Here is a 16,864-nt window from a genome sequence, read left to right on the forward strand (position 1 = left end):
CCAGACTGGGCAAAACTGCCCCTTTTCAGCAGAGGCAAGGAGTAAAGCGTCAACCATTAAAACTGACAACAGTGCAAATTTACAAATAATTTGAGAAGCATTACAGATGACATAGCAGAATAAGAATGAGATTAGCAAAACATGGGAAACAGCAGTTTGGTATAGAAGTCAAAGTAAATAGCGTGTGAGTGTTATTCCATGGTCATAATGAAGCTTTAAATATTAACATGCAAACAGTCACAGTTCAAAAGGCGGGCTATGAAATACATAAATACTAGAAATTCAGTATACCAAGGACACTCATATCGTACTGACCAGCTGAGATACTGATTGTATATGCAGGAATAGAAATATTTCCAAGTAGGGCTGAGACTGAGCTACCATGATGGATAACATTACATGAGGTAGGAATAGTACTTTTATCCTGGTGGTGTACATGGGCATAACCAGTTCTGTCTGAGGAAGTTTTTAGCTCTAGTTTGATGGACATTAACTTATTTGTCTTAGTTGACAGGGAGGGCGGTTCCATTTTTTTTTTTGAGATTGAGTATAGCTTGCTGTATTTTTTATTTTGATATAGTGAGTAGGGCTTTGTGTGTGGAGTGAAGGAGTATGTTAAGACAGTACTGTTGAAAAACTTGATATGGGTTTGGGTGTTCACCTGGTATGTATAATGGTTTATGGGCTATTACCATCTGAGAATGACTGAGTGTGTGCCAAAGTTCTGGCCATTATAGTTGTTTAATTTCAGTGCAATGGTGGGCTCTGTAAGGTTGGTTAGCTGCAAACTGTTTTACTTTATTATAATATTGCTTAAGTTTTGTGGACTGAGTAGTGCATAGGTTTCCGAATGGGAGGGCACAGAGTAGAGCTGGTAGCAGATAAGCTATGGAATTATTTACCCCTACTGCGTCACAAAGGATGGGTTTGATTCGATACAGAGCATCTAAGTTCTGGAGAGTTTTCTGAGTCCCATTAAGTACATGTTGGTTGAATGTCCAGTGCCTTGGCTACTTTTCTCCTTGGACACTACAATTTGTGAACTTTGGTCTTGCGTTGGATTGCCTGAAACACTTAGTGCCAGTGTGGTTTTGTTATCCCTGTTACTCTCTGTACCTTACAACAAAGACTGATGTATACTGGTGACCCCCTGCTCAATGCTTTTGTACTCCGGTATGCCCTACAACTACGTGTCCTTGCCTCCACAGGGTGTATTGAGGCTTCCTTACTTTAGTGGCTGTACAGCTTGTTGTCTGTAGCTGAACATTTTCGCAGAATGTCCAGATATTCAACTCGTATTTTTGGTCCATTTCTCATACAGTTATCTTCTGGCAAATCATTGAGGACTGAAGTCAAAAAATAATGGCAGACATTTCATTTTCAGATTTGATATCATTCAGCAAACTCATGCTAATGTAAAACCTGTTATTCTGTCAACTTTCTAAGTTTGTAAGAGTAATAGTTAAAAAGTGTCCCTATTTTGGGGTCCAGATTTCTTGCTCTAAGAGGATGAGACGTATGGCAAGAAAGTACCATACCTTTTCACTGTCCAGAATTTTGCAGAATGTCCAGATTTTTGCTCCATATTTTTGATCTGTTCCTCATAAAATTTGTGGTTTTCTGGCAAATCAGTGAGGATAGAAGTCAGTAAATAATGATATTCATTTAAATTTCAGATTTTATATTTCCAGAAAATGCATGCTCACACAAATCATTTTATTCAAGCAACTTTCTAAGTTTGTAAGAGCAATATTTAAAACCTGTCCCTATTTTTTGGCCTTTACTAGCCCCCCATCATTCTGGGCTTTGTCCGGATTTCTTGTGCTAAGAGTTTGAGAGATATGCCAGTATACCAGATTTGGAATTACAGTTTTCTATAATTAGGAGAATTATACATATTTTGAGAGTCACAGCTGCCTCATTCTGGATTCTAGAGTAAGTGAGCTAAGTTTTATTTACCTCTCTCTTTAATCCACCATATTGCATGGTCTATCCCTTCCATTTATGTGATGGCTTTAGACATCATTTATTCAAAGTGAACAGCAATAAATAACTATTGTACGTTCCTTTACATTTCCTTAAAGGTACAGCACCATGAATAATGAAGATATTGTTATGCACATAAAAAGTGGTTATGTAAAATTCTAAATATACAATAGTGAATAAAGCCAGAAAACTATTTTGCACCCATTAAACAAACACATCTGAAGATAACTCAACAAGAGATAAGAAGCAGATGTGTTTATTTTACACAGATGCATTTATACCACTTCAGTTTACTTATAGCATTCAAAATCATTAGTATGTTTAAGAATGAAATAATACATTTGTGAGTAAACCAATGTAAAATCAACACAATGGCTCTTAAAAGTCCTTGGATAAAAATAAATGCAAATTACCTTGATAAAGTGGAACAGCTGTTAAGTCAAGTAAGGACACAGCTAGCAGTCTGTTACTCCAGAATGAGGTCATCATTGTCAAGTGCCAAAAACAGATGTAATCACATGAATTTTTTCTGCAGATTCAGTTTAGGAAATGCTGATTATGAAAACCACAAGATTTTAAAGGAAATAGCATTCATGCCATAGGAATGTTAAACGCAAGTGTCCCGGAAAAAATGACTATAAAGTATTATAAAATGATTGTAGAAATCTTTCACTTTAATACTTTGTACTTGACTGGGCCTTGTTAGGGCAATCTTTTATATGTCTAAGATAATCTCTTTTCTGCCTTCTACTTGGTCCCAATATGTTGCGATAAAAAGCGGGACAGGTGCAATGAAGATAACCTGACCACAGAATTCTCAGAACTAGAAACATGATTTACCCGCTGTTCTTTCCTGTGTGGCATGCTTACTTTATTCTTGCATATGAAGGGGCCAATGAATGAGCTTTCTGAACCTTCTGTGTAACTTTTTGTTTTTTAAAATGTTAATGTATAGTGTTATAAATGCTAATAACAATGTATACAGTTTGCTTGAGGGAAAAAAGGTGGGCTGAAAACCATCAAATACTGCATCGCAAATATGAGCAGTGGTTAAGAATATAGTTTTAAACAATTATACATAAAATAACAATAAATAAATAAATATGAGAAGCCACACTGTTATTTTGTCAATGTTATTGACTAGACAAAGAGTAACTGGATTGGTGTATCAGAAATACAACTGAAATGGCTTAGCCATATAAACAGACTTTCATACCCACTCCACAATGCAGTGCATATGCTGTTTTAACTTTAAACACATTTAACTGAACAGTATAAGGTAACAAATTGTGAAATAATTAAAAAATATATGGTTTGATTTGATTTAAAAAGCACTAAACTTAACCACGCCCTGTAAAGTTTGTGCCGTGGACATATAAGGTTGACCCCGATCTTTAAACCTGGATCATTCAAAATTACCAGCATGCACTTCCATACTAGTTAGTAACATGGAGTAAATAGAATATGCTAGAAGCTGGCCAGCACAGACTCACCAGAGCAAGACAGTGACAGGCAATGAGAACAGGCCCGAAACTTGAATGTATTGCAACTTTAGTAGATTATGTTGCTATGTGCAGGTACTGCTACTTTCAGAGTATATATTTTTTGTTTTGCTGTTTTGTTTTAATCAGTTAACACTAATCAAATAGAAATCAAATTAAACATCACACCGCTGTCTGCTGGGGGAAATCTGGAGCCTAATAACTGAAGGTTACACTAAGTTGCTCTGTGACTCAGCACACCACTAAATTAATTCATGAGAGCTTAATCTGTAGCCCCCTTTATGAATCCCCATTAGAGATTCAGTGGTTTTCTGCAGCTTGGTAGAAGCCTTTGCCAAGTTGTAAGCTATTATTTTGTCATATTAGCCCCTTATCTTCACATTTTTTGCAGATTTAAAGTTACTGGAACAATTGTTGAGATACTTAATTATATATTCTGTAATGGGAAACAGAGGCTGGAATTCACGAAACCCTTATTTATGGTTAAAACCTCTTCCTTCAAGACTGAACCAGGAATTAGAGTATCATGATTAATTTTTTATCTAAATACATTCCTATGCATACCTCTGCCACTTTTATACTAACAGTATGAAATGTACCCTTCAGTATAATGGCAGGTGAGGTATGAGATTCTTGGACAGCTGTAACTGTTAGCAGATGGTTTGGCAGTGTATATATACACACACACACACACCCCTTGGTGTCTAGGCATTTTACCATCAGCAGACACACCAAGTCAAAAATGTTCAGGATTGGCGCCCACCCACAATCATAATCCAAGCAGTGGAGAGAATCAAATGCTATCAGAAGCATCCTAATCTCTATTACTGACTGTCAAAGTCTGGCAGCCTAAAATTCATAGACTCATAAAGTTTACAAGGCATAGTCAGTTCATGGACCATAATGGCTTTGCCAATACCCATCCATGTAGGGTATCTCCTGCTCCAGAACGAGAAGGGCAAAACAAGTCAGACCCAGGATGAATTTATGGTCACCTATGCAACTGACAATGCTAGCCTTAAAGGAAGTGAGAATATCATTCTGTTTTATAAGTAATGACAGATTATTCCTGATATGGAGGAAGCACTGAATAATAAATGTGTCCCTCTTGCATGTCTTATGTAATTGGTGATGGATTTTCAAGTTTTTTTTTCTTTTCAGTTTTTTGTGAAGCAATTTGTTTTGTGGAGGTATAGAAGATCAAGGGAGACTGCTTCCATAACTACAGAATGCTTGACATAAGTCAGCTTTCAAGAGTCTAGAAGATTTAGAGTTTAGAGACAGAACTTCTAGTCTGTCTTGGAATTTGAGAGGCTTTAGTCCTATGATCTTTATAGTTAGGAAATTCTGAGGTATTTCAAGACATTTGGCTAGATACATACTAAAGAGGCATTATATTCTATAAATCATCTGGTAATCATGGAATATAGAGGAACGATAACTTATTTTGACCTGGAAGAAATACATTTAGTTATTAATTGTACTAGATAGAATGATTTCCTTACTAATGTTATTAAATAGTGCTCAAAGGATAGGGGGAAGTCTAACAATTGCATTAGTCTGGAGTGGGGTGCTTTCTATAATATAAATTGTTTTCCAGATTTGTTTACCAAAGGTGACAATGCTACACTTTTACATTTCATATAAGCCTCAGCCCTTACTGTAGTAACATGGCATTGAATGCTGAGTGAATGACAGCACCCAGTTTGAAGTCATCTGCAAGTCTCATTAGCCATTTGTCTGATTAGTGGCTTGGCGACCCATGAATTAGATGCAAAAATGGAAGGGCTCCAAATACTGAGAATTAAGGAATGCCTCTACTCACCTTTTTGCTTTCTGAGACAGCATCTGCTACCCTAACCATGTGAGTTCTGTCTATCAGCTAATTTGTTTTCCATCTTTTTGCATAAGGGCTTACACTTAGGCATTTAACCTTATTTAAAGTTCCAACATGGGAAGTAGTACAAAGGCCTTGGCCAAATCTATTGATACTGTATGAACTGAATGGCTGCTAGCTACAGCTTCCAGGGACTTTTTCAAAACAGTTTATTAAATTAAGTAGACAAGATTCCTTTGATAAAAATGCATTTCATGGGTCTGCGTCAATAAGATGTTTTATACTGGATTTTATGAAATCAGATATAATATCTTCTGCAAGTTAAGTTTATTAGGTGATGGGTTTATAGTTCCCAGGATCTGAGGTACCTTCTCCCCCTTACAGAGAGGCATAACAATAGCAGGTTTTCATACTTCCGGAACTTAGTCTCATGCTTCAATCAAACAATTTTTGGAGGGGGGTTGAAAAGGGTGTGTTTGGCACTGTTAATTAAGCAACAAAGTATATTATTTGGATCCATGGACTTTGTATTTTTAGCTTTAGAGTGCAGTTATGACATGTTCCATGATGATATGGAGGAGTGACTCAGGAATGATAACAGTAGGTAATACCATTATGGACTAATTAAGAAAACTGCTGTCCATTATTTCTTAATCTTTAATGTAGGCAAAAATGACATATGGTTATTTTTGGCTTTAAATGCTAACTTAAAATTGTGTTATACATTCATCTTCCATATGATAGCATTACACGTGAAAGTAATAGCCTACCAGCTGATTCAGAATATATAACAGTAAATCTGGGTCCAAGGAGGTCATTGTTCCACTGTATTTAGCATTTATCAGACTTGTCATTGAGTAGGATGCCCCTTTGGTTTGTACCTAACCAGGTACATTCAACAGTTGGAACATCCAGACAGGTTCTGCACTAAAAAAATACAGGATGTAAGTAACATGTCCTGTGCAGACCACCTCAAAGATCTGTCCCTGTATTTGGTCTCCTACAGGCTATTGAGGGGAGATCTATGCTTGGTATACATGGCATTGTCGGACCTCACCCTGATGGACATTCTGCATATCCTCAAAAAAACAGCACCAGAATTACTTGTTCTAAAGATTTAAACTTTGAGATATAAATAGACCTGCTGGTGAAACAAGTATGCATCCCAGAGACTACCCCTTCTCTGGAACTGGCTCCCCATCCATGTGAAGCAGAGTTCCTCCCTAACCCGATTCAAGTGTAACTTGGAGAATTGGATGGGGAACAGGAAAGTCATCCCTGGTTTGGCACTTATGTCTCTAATGGACACAGGCAGCCTGCAAATAGTTCATCTCCCAGGCCCCTCCTTGTAAATGTTTCATCTCCCAAGCCCCTACTTACACTTAGCAAGTGTATCAGAACTTGTTAGATATTTCAGATGCATGGCTAGGCTTAAAAAGGCCATTGTGGTCATTAGCTTACCTATGAACCAATGAACGACACTTCTGTAGTATAATATGGGATCAGATTCTGCTGATAAGTGAAAGTACATTTGTCTGAGAAACTTACCATTACAACAGATTTTTGAGAAGTCACTGGAACATTAAACCATAACATTTGTTTTTTATCCACCTTTTTTCCTGTATCTAAGTCAGATTTCTTCAGTTATCCCTAACCGATGCAACTAATGCTGTCACCTTAAAGGTATGAATGACTGTAGCCTGTGAGAGACTCTGATGTATAACCAGGGTATTCATGTTGTCTCTTTGGTTCTTTTTGCTGAGCTTAGGACCATCATAGAAAACCATGTTTATGGTAGCAAATACTAAGTACTAAGACAGACATGGGTGTAAATAAGTCTCCAAAATAATAAACATTTTTTTCAAACACAGTAACAGTGAAGTCAGTAACTGTATACTGTGAAGATTGGGTGAAGATAGATGAAGACTGCCAGTCTAGCCAGATAGAATTTTGGAGATAATTCTGTCATCTGTAAATATTAATGTAAGCCACAAGCTTGTCTTAAATGGTAAAAATAGTTTTACATATGGAACTGGAAAAAAAATATCAACAGTGCACTCTACTGACCAAGTAAAGCATGTTGTGACCCTTTGATGTTAAAACTCAGAGTCAGTAAGCCTAGAGTGAGGCATCCTGCCTATTGTTTTAAGGCCAGAGTTAATGGCCAGAATTTGCATGCATAAATGTCCTTTATTCGTCTAGTTTCTGCCCAGAGGTGAGGAATGTAAATGTAGTTTATGTTTGCCTGGGGACCCAGGGAAGTGTGAAGAATGATGTAATGTGAACCAGGAATGTGATTTTAAAAACAAGAGAGAATCAGAGAACATTAAGCATTTTTGTCTTGACCATCCAACTCACCAGCACTGTCTTGCTCTATATGTAAGTTTATCTTAGACCTGTGTTTTCTCTTAGAAATAGCTAGAAACTAGAAAGATTAGACTAAGTGTTTTTCTGTATTGTCAGAACTGTACTACTGAATTATTTTAAGTATTTCTCTGTGATCGCTGAACTCTTGTCTAGCACTGTGTAGTAAAAAGTATTGTCTTGTGTTTTGACTATTTTTTATTAAATATTTTTAAACCCTTTCAACTGTGGCTGTTTTTGTAGAGATAATTTAAGCTCTTTAGAGTACTTGCATGCCTTTGGTAAATTGTACAAAGCCACTTCAATAGTTTTAGCCCTGGGCTATACTACCAATTGGATAATAATATTTCACAGTAATAGTTGGACACCCTTTTAAGGGCCTTTGAGTAGCTGATAAATATTAGTGTGGGGTGGCGGCTGGTACTACCGTATAGTCTGGGAAAAGGGGCACAGCTGGAGAACCTGTGCCAGCCTTTCCCAGGAGTGTCTGTGTGGTTGTATAAACTCTTCTCAAAGTGTGTGCGTGTGTGTGTGTGTGTGTGTGTGTGTGTGTGTGTGTGTGTGTGTGTGTGTGTGTGTGTGTGTGTCAGCTACTTGGGCAGGGACACGAAGCACTGGTTAGACAGAGAGGGTGCTGGAGGTTTTAACTTACCCACTAGGCTGAGATCTGGACCCTATAGCTGTGCCAGTGGGCTGTCTTATTGGGGACCTGGAGAGCAAGGGAGCGACCAGCCCCAGACTGACTGTGATCTCTGTGTGCTGTTGAGGGAAATTGCACTTTACTGTGTGTATTTGTTATCCTTTCCTCCTATATGAGACGCCCCTCACTGGTGTTAGTGGTGAGGATTGAGACTCCTTGATTGCTGGGCCAGGTAACGGGCGTCACATATTGCTTGGCAGTGGTGGGATATCTACACCACATATTAATTGGTTGGCAAATACTAATTGGCTTGTAGTGGTGAGGGTAGAGTGAATTCCTGTAGCTTGTGTACAGTGAGCTCTGAAGGTGTTTTGTAGTCTAAATCAGCCATGCAGTGAATACTCAGAGTTCAGATCACAAATGTTTTATTTCTTTTGTTAGCTTAGTTTGTCAGGGTGAGTAGACAGCATGTCAGTAGAGGAGTATGGAAAGCTGACAAGGAGCCAGCTGGCGGAGATGTGCCAGGCTAAGGGACTGGTGCATGGAAACCTGACTAAGGCAGACCTGATTGCAGCCTTTGTTACAGCTGCATCAGAAAACAGTAAGCAACCAGGAGGACAATCAGACTGGCAGTGGAGATATAATACCCTAGGAGAATGGACAGCTCAAGCTTTCTGCAGAGGACTTAAAAATCCATCTGGAGCTAAAGAGACTTGAGTTGGAGGCCAGGCATTTGGAACTAGAAGCAGCTGAGAGATTAAGGCATCTAGAGAGTGAGGACAAGGAGAAACTGTGACGTTTGCAGGCTGAGGATAATGAGAAACTGCTATGCCTGGAAGCTGAGGAAATGGAGAGGCAGAGGCGGCATGAGAAGGAGATGCTGACTCTTCACCAGAGTGATGGAGGTAATGGGGAAGGGAGTAACTGGACCCCAGAAGCACAAAAGGTCAGTCAATTTTCTTCTGGAGTTTAAAGAGGGGGATAATTATGATAGTTTCATTCATATGTTTGAGAGGGTATGCAAACAGTATGGTGTTGACCAAAGGCCCTGGGTACAATTCCTGGCCCCCTTACTCCATGGTAAAGTTGTAACTGTTTTGTCAAAAATGTCTGACGTTGCATGTTTTGATTATACTGCTGTTAAAAATCACTTGTTAGAATTGTTTAAGCTAACACACAAAACGTATAGGAAAAAAGTTTTGTGAGCACAGACGCAAGGCAGATGAAAGTGTGTGTGAATATGTTGCTGAACTGGGCACTTATTTCCATAGGTGGGTGAATGGATGTCAGGTCACCACTTTTGAAGGGCTGACAGACCTTTTGATGAGGGAACGGGCCCTTAGCACTTTGCCTGAGGACATGAGGATCTGGTTAGCTGATAGACAGTGTGCCACTTCAGATGAGTTGGGGAAGAAGGGAGACCTGTACCTAGCAAGCAGAGCAGCCCTGCACAGGATAGGGACCCCCAGTACTGCTCATGGGTCTAAAGGAACCCATACTGGGCAGCACAGACTGCCTCAACAGAATCTGCCAGTAGCAGGGGAAGCCACTAGTCCAGGTACACATCCAGGAGCTAGGGTTAAATGTTTTGAATGCAACCAGTGGGGCCATGTGGCATACAGGTGTCCATGGAGGCAAGGTGGGGAACAAAAGGTGAGGGAGCCAGTAAGTGGGAAAAACAAAATGCCAATAGTAGGTTGTCTAGAGACAACAAGGGTACCAAACTACCATCCTGCAGATGTCCTGATAGGGAAGGATTTGGATGAGGCAGTACCATGTGTTTGTGCAGTTACACGCAGTCAGGCTAGGAGACAAGCATGTGGGTCTGTTAGCCTGGGGGAGACCCAGACAGACTAGATTCTTGCAGCCAGGATAGGTGACATGGTTACTTCAGGGAGGGCGCTACCCTGTAGCAGTGAGACTGAAGGTGAGCCACAGCTGCTTGGGGGTACTGATGGTCCCTTGGACAGAGTGTCTGCAAAGGTAGAGGTGAATAGTAGTACCCAGGCTGACAGTGAGACACCACTGTCAGAGGATACCAGACTTCCTGTGGAAGGGGAGCTGGGAAGGGTTACAAGGAGAGAGTTGAGAAAGGCTCAGCTCTCAGACCGTACACTGAGGCAGGTAGCTGGGGCGGCACCTGATTCTCAAGGAAATGGAGAATCTGTATACTGGGACAAAGGGTTACTGTACAAAGAGTGGACCTCTGAGGGAGGGCTAGAAGGTGAGAGAGTACAGCAGTTGGTAGTGCCTAGAGCCTATCGTCTGGTGCTTCTAGCCATAGCCCATGATATTCCCTTTGCAGGTCATATGGGCATAAAACATACAAGGAGACATATTATGCAGAACTTCTATTGGCCTGGAATTTCCAGAGATGTAACAGGGTACTGCAGGACCTGTGAGCAGTGCCAAAAGGTAGGCAAGGCAGGAGACAAGGTGAGAGCTCCTTTGATGCCTTTGCCTGTTATTGAGGAGCCATTTCAGAGGGTAGTTATGGATATTGTGGGTCCTCTGAGTATCCCAAGTTCCACAGGGAAAAAGTATATCCTAGTGGTAGTGGATTATGCTACCACATACCCTGAAGCAGTGGCTTTGTCCTCCATTGAGGCAGAGAAGGTGACAAATGCATTGTTAGAGATTTTCAGCAGGGTTGGTTTCCCAAAAGAAATACTGACTGACAGAGGTGCCAGTTTCATGTCAGACCTACTGGCTTGTCTGTGGAAGTCATGTGGGGTGAAGGACATGAAGACCACCCCCTACCATCTCCAGACTAATGGTCTTTGTGAGAGGTTAAACTCTACAATCAAGTCAATGGTAGAGGCATTTGCAGATCAGTTTAAGAGGGAGTGGGGCAAATATTTGCCCCATCTGTTGTTTGCTTACAGAGAGGTTCCCCAGGAATCCACAGGTTTTTCACCCTTTGAGTTGCTGTATGGGCATAAGGTGAGGGGACCTCTAGATTTAATTTGAGATGAGTGGGAGGGTGAGTGCAAGTCTCACAAGGAGTCTGTTGTGGCATACGACCTGAACCTCAGGACAAGGCTCAGGGAACTCATGGACTTGGCCCAGGAGAACCTGGCAGAAGCCCAACAACAGAAAAAGGTGTGGTATGACAGGAATGCGCAAGCTAGAGAGTATGCTGTGGGGCAGCAGGTAATGGTTCTCAATCCTGTCAGACACAACAAGCTGCAAGCAGTATGGGAGGGACCCTAAAGGTGGTAAGAAAGGTAAGTGATGTTAACTACATGGTGGAACTGCTAGGCAGAAGGCAAGGGCACAAATTGTACCATCTTAACATGATGAAACCTTACCATGATAGGGTGGCCCTTGTGCTGAGCATTTGCAGTGGATTGCAGGAGGAGTCTGAGGGAGATCTGGTGACTGATCTCCTCAGTGAGGCTCAGGCTGACACCTTAGTGGAAGGGGTAGCAATGTCCCAGCAGCTATCTCCTACCCAGGTTTGAGAAATCTGAGCAGTGTTGCAGGAATTTGGGGACATGTTCACTGGAAACCAGGGTGCACCCACCTGCTGCAGCACCAGGTGGATACAGGATCCGAAAGGTGTATTAGGCAGGCCCCTTATAGAGTGCCTGAGAGAGTCAAACAGACTCTGGGGGAGGAGGTACAGGAGATGTTGGAACTAGGGGTGGTTCAAGAGTCCAACAGTCCCTGGGCCTCCCCAGTGTTGCTGGTGCCAAAGAAGGATGGCAGCACCAGGTTATGTGTGGACTACAGGAAATTAAATAGTCGCACAGAGTCAGATGCTTACCCCATGCCTAGGACAGATGAGGACCTAGAACAGCTGGGTGGGGCTAAGTATCTTACCACCATCAATCTTACCAAGGGTTACTGGCAGGTGCCCTTGACTCCCAGTGCTAGAGACAAGTCAGCCCTTGTGACTCCTTTTGGCTTGTATGAGTTCACAAAGATGCCCTTTGGGATGAAGAATGTCCCAGCAACTTTCCAGAGGCTGGTAGATCATATCCTAACAGGAGCAGGAGGGTTTGCTCTTGCTTACCTAGATGATATTGCCATCTATAGCCATTCCTGGCCAGAGCACCTTCAGCATGTCAGGGGGTTGCTGGGCAGACTACAGAGGGCAGGGTTGACCATTAAGCTGAGCAAATGTCAGGTGGGTATGGCAGAAGTTTCCTACCTAGGACATAGAGTAGGGAGTGGTAAGATAAGGCCAGAACCTGCCAAAGTGGAAGCCATTCAGGCATGGCTGGCACCTGTTACTAAAAAGCAGGTGAGAGCATTTTTAGGGACAGCAGGGTACTACAGAAAGTTCATCCCCAGTTGTAGTACCATAACTGCTCCCCTCACAGACCTGAAAAGGAAGAACAGGTCAGATAAGTTAGTGTGGACCCCAGCATGTGAGCAGGCATTCCAGTAGGTTAAAGAAGCTTTAGGAGGACCCCCTGTGTTAGCCAGTCCAGATTACAGCAAATAATTTGTTGTGCAAGTGGATGCTTCAAACCATGGGGTGGGGCTGTACTTAGCCAGATTTCTTCAGAGGGTGAAGAGCACCCAGTGGTTTATCTCAGTCATAGGCTTCAACTCAGGGAGGAATGCTATGCAGCTGTAGAAAAGGAATGTCTAGCCATAGTGTGGGCACTGCAGAAACTTCAGCCTTATTTGTATGGAAGGAAATATACTGTTATGACAGATCACAACCCCCTAACATGGTTAAACAGAGCCAGCCAGCAAAATGCCAAGTTGCTAAGATGGAGCCTGGGGTTGCAAGCATATGATATGTACATGCAGCACCACAGTGGGATTAGCAATGCCAATGCAGATGGGCTCTCAAGACAGTGAATGGGGTAAGGTACACTCAGATAGACCTAACTCCCTCAAGCAGCGTTTCTCGAGGGTCACTTGAAAAACTAGCTTGAGTTCTCCGGGGGGGGGGGGGGGGGTGATATGTGAAGATTGGGTGAAGATAGATGAAGGCTGCCAGCCTAGTCAGATAGAATTTTGGAGATAATTTTGTCATCTGTAAATATTAATGTAAACCACAGGCTCGTTGTCTTAAATGGTAAAAATAGTGTTACATGTGGAACTGGAAAAAAATGTATCAACAGTGCACTCTACTGACCAAGTAAAGCATGTTGTGATGCTTTGATGTTAAAACTCGGAGTCAGTAAGTCTAGAGTGAAGCATCCTGCCTATTGTTTTAAGCAACCACAGAAAAAACACAATTGTCCTGGAACAGCCAACAATTATCTACGAAACCGAACCACACAATCTGCTCCAAAGTGATTCACAAAGCACCAGCACTCCACTATTCCAAAATCAAACGTGATTCATTTATTAACATACACAAAATAAAAGTTAAGCGCTTTCATCTAGTTAAGACTTCATCAGAACTAACCTTTCTTCCTCCATACATTCACATTATATCCTTTTACATCATCACATGACTTTCCAACAATATATTTTTAAAGTGCTAGTGCAAATACAAGTTCCTTCTTCATATTTAAAAGCATAACCATATATTTCATTTATTTAAACATTCCTTATCCAGGTTAAAAACAATTCTAACCCTCTTACATCTTGTCAATACCTAATACATATAAATATATATTTAAATAAATACTTATATAATACATACATAACTACTATTAAAACACTATACTTAAAAATTGAATTAAAAAATAAATTAAAAATTCATTTCTTGTAGAGAGGTAATATAAATTCATTGTACATATGTTCTAAGTGTCCAATATGGGTTTAATTGATACTTGTTCATTAATTCCAGGATATACGGACGCATTTAACTTTATTTGCCACCTGACCTCCTTGTCACTCACCTTCTTTTTTATGTCCCCACCCCTCATATTTGTTTTAACTACTTCCAAGATTCCAAATTTAAACCCAGTACATATTTCAATATCTTTCAGATGTTTCCATAGGGCGTTGTTACTGTCCTCCTTCCTAATACTGTACATATGGTCATAAATCCTATTCCTTAAACACCGGTTGGTCTTCCCTACATAAAAACAGGGACACTGTGTACAGGTGGCCAGATATACCAAATTAGTAGACCTACAATTCCCCCTCTGATATTTTATTCTGGTTTTATTGTAGTTGGACAATATTATTTCTTTACTATCCGTAATATACCTGCATTGTTTACACGTACCACATTTAGTGGTACCACCCCTTTCTATTAAATCTAATCTCTTGTCTATTTTCCTTTCCAACAATGCCTTCAAATTACACCCCTTCCTAAGGACAAAATGTGCCCCCCCCCCACTATTTTACAAATTTTGTCATCAACTTATAAAATGTTCCAGTTGTGTTCAATAATTTTTCTAATATCTCCACTAAAGTTGTTATGTTGTAGGACACATGCCTTACCATACTTATTTCCCATTTCATCATTATTGTTGCTGTTTCCTTCACCATCTGAACCAGATGCAAGACCCACACCTAGTAAGGGTTTATATTTTATACCCCATTGTTTCCTAACATATCCTGTGACGTCCTCAATCATATCTCTCGGATATCCCCTTTCCATAAAAAAGGATGACATTTTTGCAAATTCACTATCCAAATCTTCCCCTTCAGATGTCATCCTTGCCGCCCGGATACATTGTCCCTTAATAATATTCTTTTTCTGGGCTCGGGGATGATTACTTGAAAAATGTAAATAGGAATTGCTGAATGTTTCCTTCCTATGTATATTAGACTTAAATTTCCCATCCTTCAGGGTTATTTGGACATCTAGGTATGATATAGTTTCCTCATGTTTGTTCATAGTAAACTTGAAATGTTCACTACAGGAATTAATGTATTCACTAAACATTTCTAACTCATTGAGGTCACCCTTCCACAAAATAAAAATGTCATCTAAAAAACGAAAATAACATACTATATATTTAAACCATTGAGTATTGATAATATATTCCTTCTCCCAGTCGAATACTACCAAGTTTGCGTATATGGGGGCACAAGCTGCCCCCATAGCCACTCCCTTGCACTGTTTATAATATTCACCCTCGTACCATATATAATTATGGGCCAATACCACATCCATAAATTCCATAATCAATACTGTTTTGTCCCATGCTACAGATTCAGACCATACTATGCTCTCTTGAAGTCTTTGCATACCTTCTTCTCTAGGTATATTTGAGAAAAGGTCTATAACATCCATGGTTACCAGCCATTTGACCCCTTGAGCTAGTCTGGGTTCCAGCCTACCAAGAAAGTCCCATGAATCTACAACCAAATGTGGGATTTTCTTTAATGTAGGTTTCAGCCATTTATCTATGACCTTCCCAAATGGAAAGGTCTTCGACTGGCTCCCAGAAATGATGGGCCTAAATGGAGGGTCTATCAAATCTTTATGGACTTTAGGAATGCCCACTATGGTACTAATAATGGGAGATTTAACCTTAAGAAACTTATATAAATCAGTATCTATTCTACCCTCCATCAGTAGGTCTTCCAAGTGCAAGTCCACTTTGTGGTACCCTTTGTTTACCTCATTGACCGAGGATACTGTGTATTTCCCTGAGTGTAAAAGAATACTGTTAATTTTGTCCCTGTATTCTTGAGAGGGATATAGCACCACCCCACCCCCCTTGTCCGGTTTCATTACTCGGACGCCCTCATTCTCTTGTAATTCTCTCATAACACCCGATTCTTCCTTTGTTAAATTGAACTTAACTGGATAATTCTTCTTACTATACCTATATATATCTTCCAATACCAATTTCTCAAAGGTGTCTAATAAATGATTTAGGGGTGGTGTGTACGTGCTTTTAATTTTGAATTCATTTGTTTTCTTACCAAATGTCCCTTCAAATTTAACTCTCAGGTTTAGTTTCCTAATATACTTCTTAACATCTATGATACTGTCAACCACTTTAAATTTCCCACAGGGAATAAATTTCATCCCCTTGGAAAGAAGTGTAAAATGTTCCTTCCTAAGGGTCACATCAGTATAGTTATGAATAAAAAAGTTGTCATAAGAACTGGTAACTTCATTAATCTTAGTAATCTCCTTTCCTTTTACTTCCTGGGGATGCATTGTTAATTTGTTGCCCTTCCCCTTTGATGATACTCCCCCCCTTGTCTGAAATGTCCTTTCTGGTAATCTTCCCATTCGATTTCTCCACCTAAAAAATCATTGTTATTGTTATATCTATTGGGTGCCCGATAATTATACCTACCCTTTCCTTTCTGTTTATAGACATCATGCGTATTCTCGTCCTTACCATTCATTCTATTCTGATATCTATCTTTTGCATAGTTATAGGGCTTAAACATTTTCTTACCCACATCCTTTTCCCATCTGTAGGCCTCTCCTTTATTGTATTGTTCTAAGTCCCTTTTTAGTTTTCTGCATTTCCTTTCAAACTGTTTAGATGTCACACTGGCTACCCAATTAAATCGTGTATCATATAAACATTCATATTCATCAAACAAAACATCATGTACTATACTGTTGTTTAAATCATCCATTTCAGCCAATAACTTACATATTCTGTTGTCATTGCACCCCATAATAAACTTCATAAATGT

The sequence above is a fragment of the Protopterus annectens genome, chromosome 6.part0 (genome assembly GCF_019279795.1).
Source record: "Protopterus annectens isolate FY-2018-M chromosome 6.part0, PAN1.0, whole genome shotgun sequence".
Taxonomy (NCBI): domain Eukaryota; kingdom Metazoa; phylum Chordata; order Ceratodontiformes; family Protopteridae; genus Protopterus; species Protopterus annectens.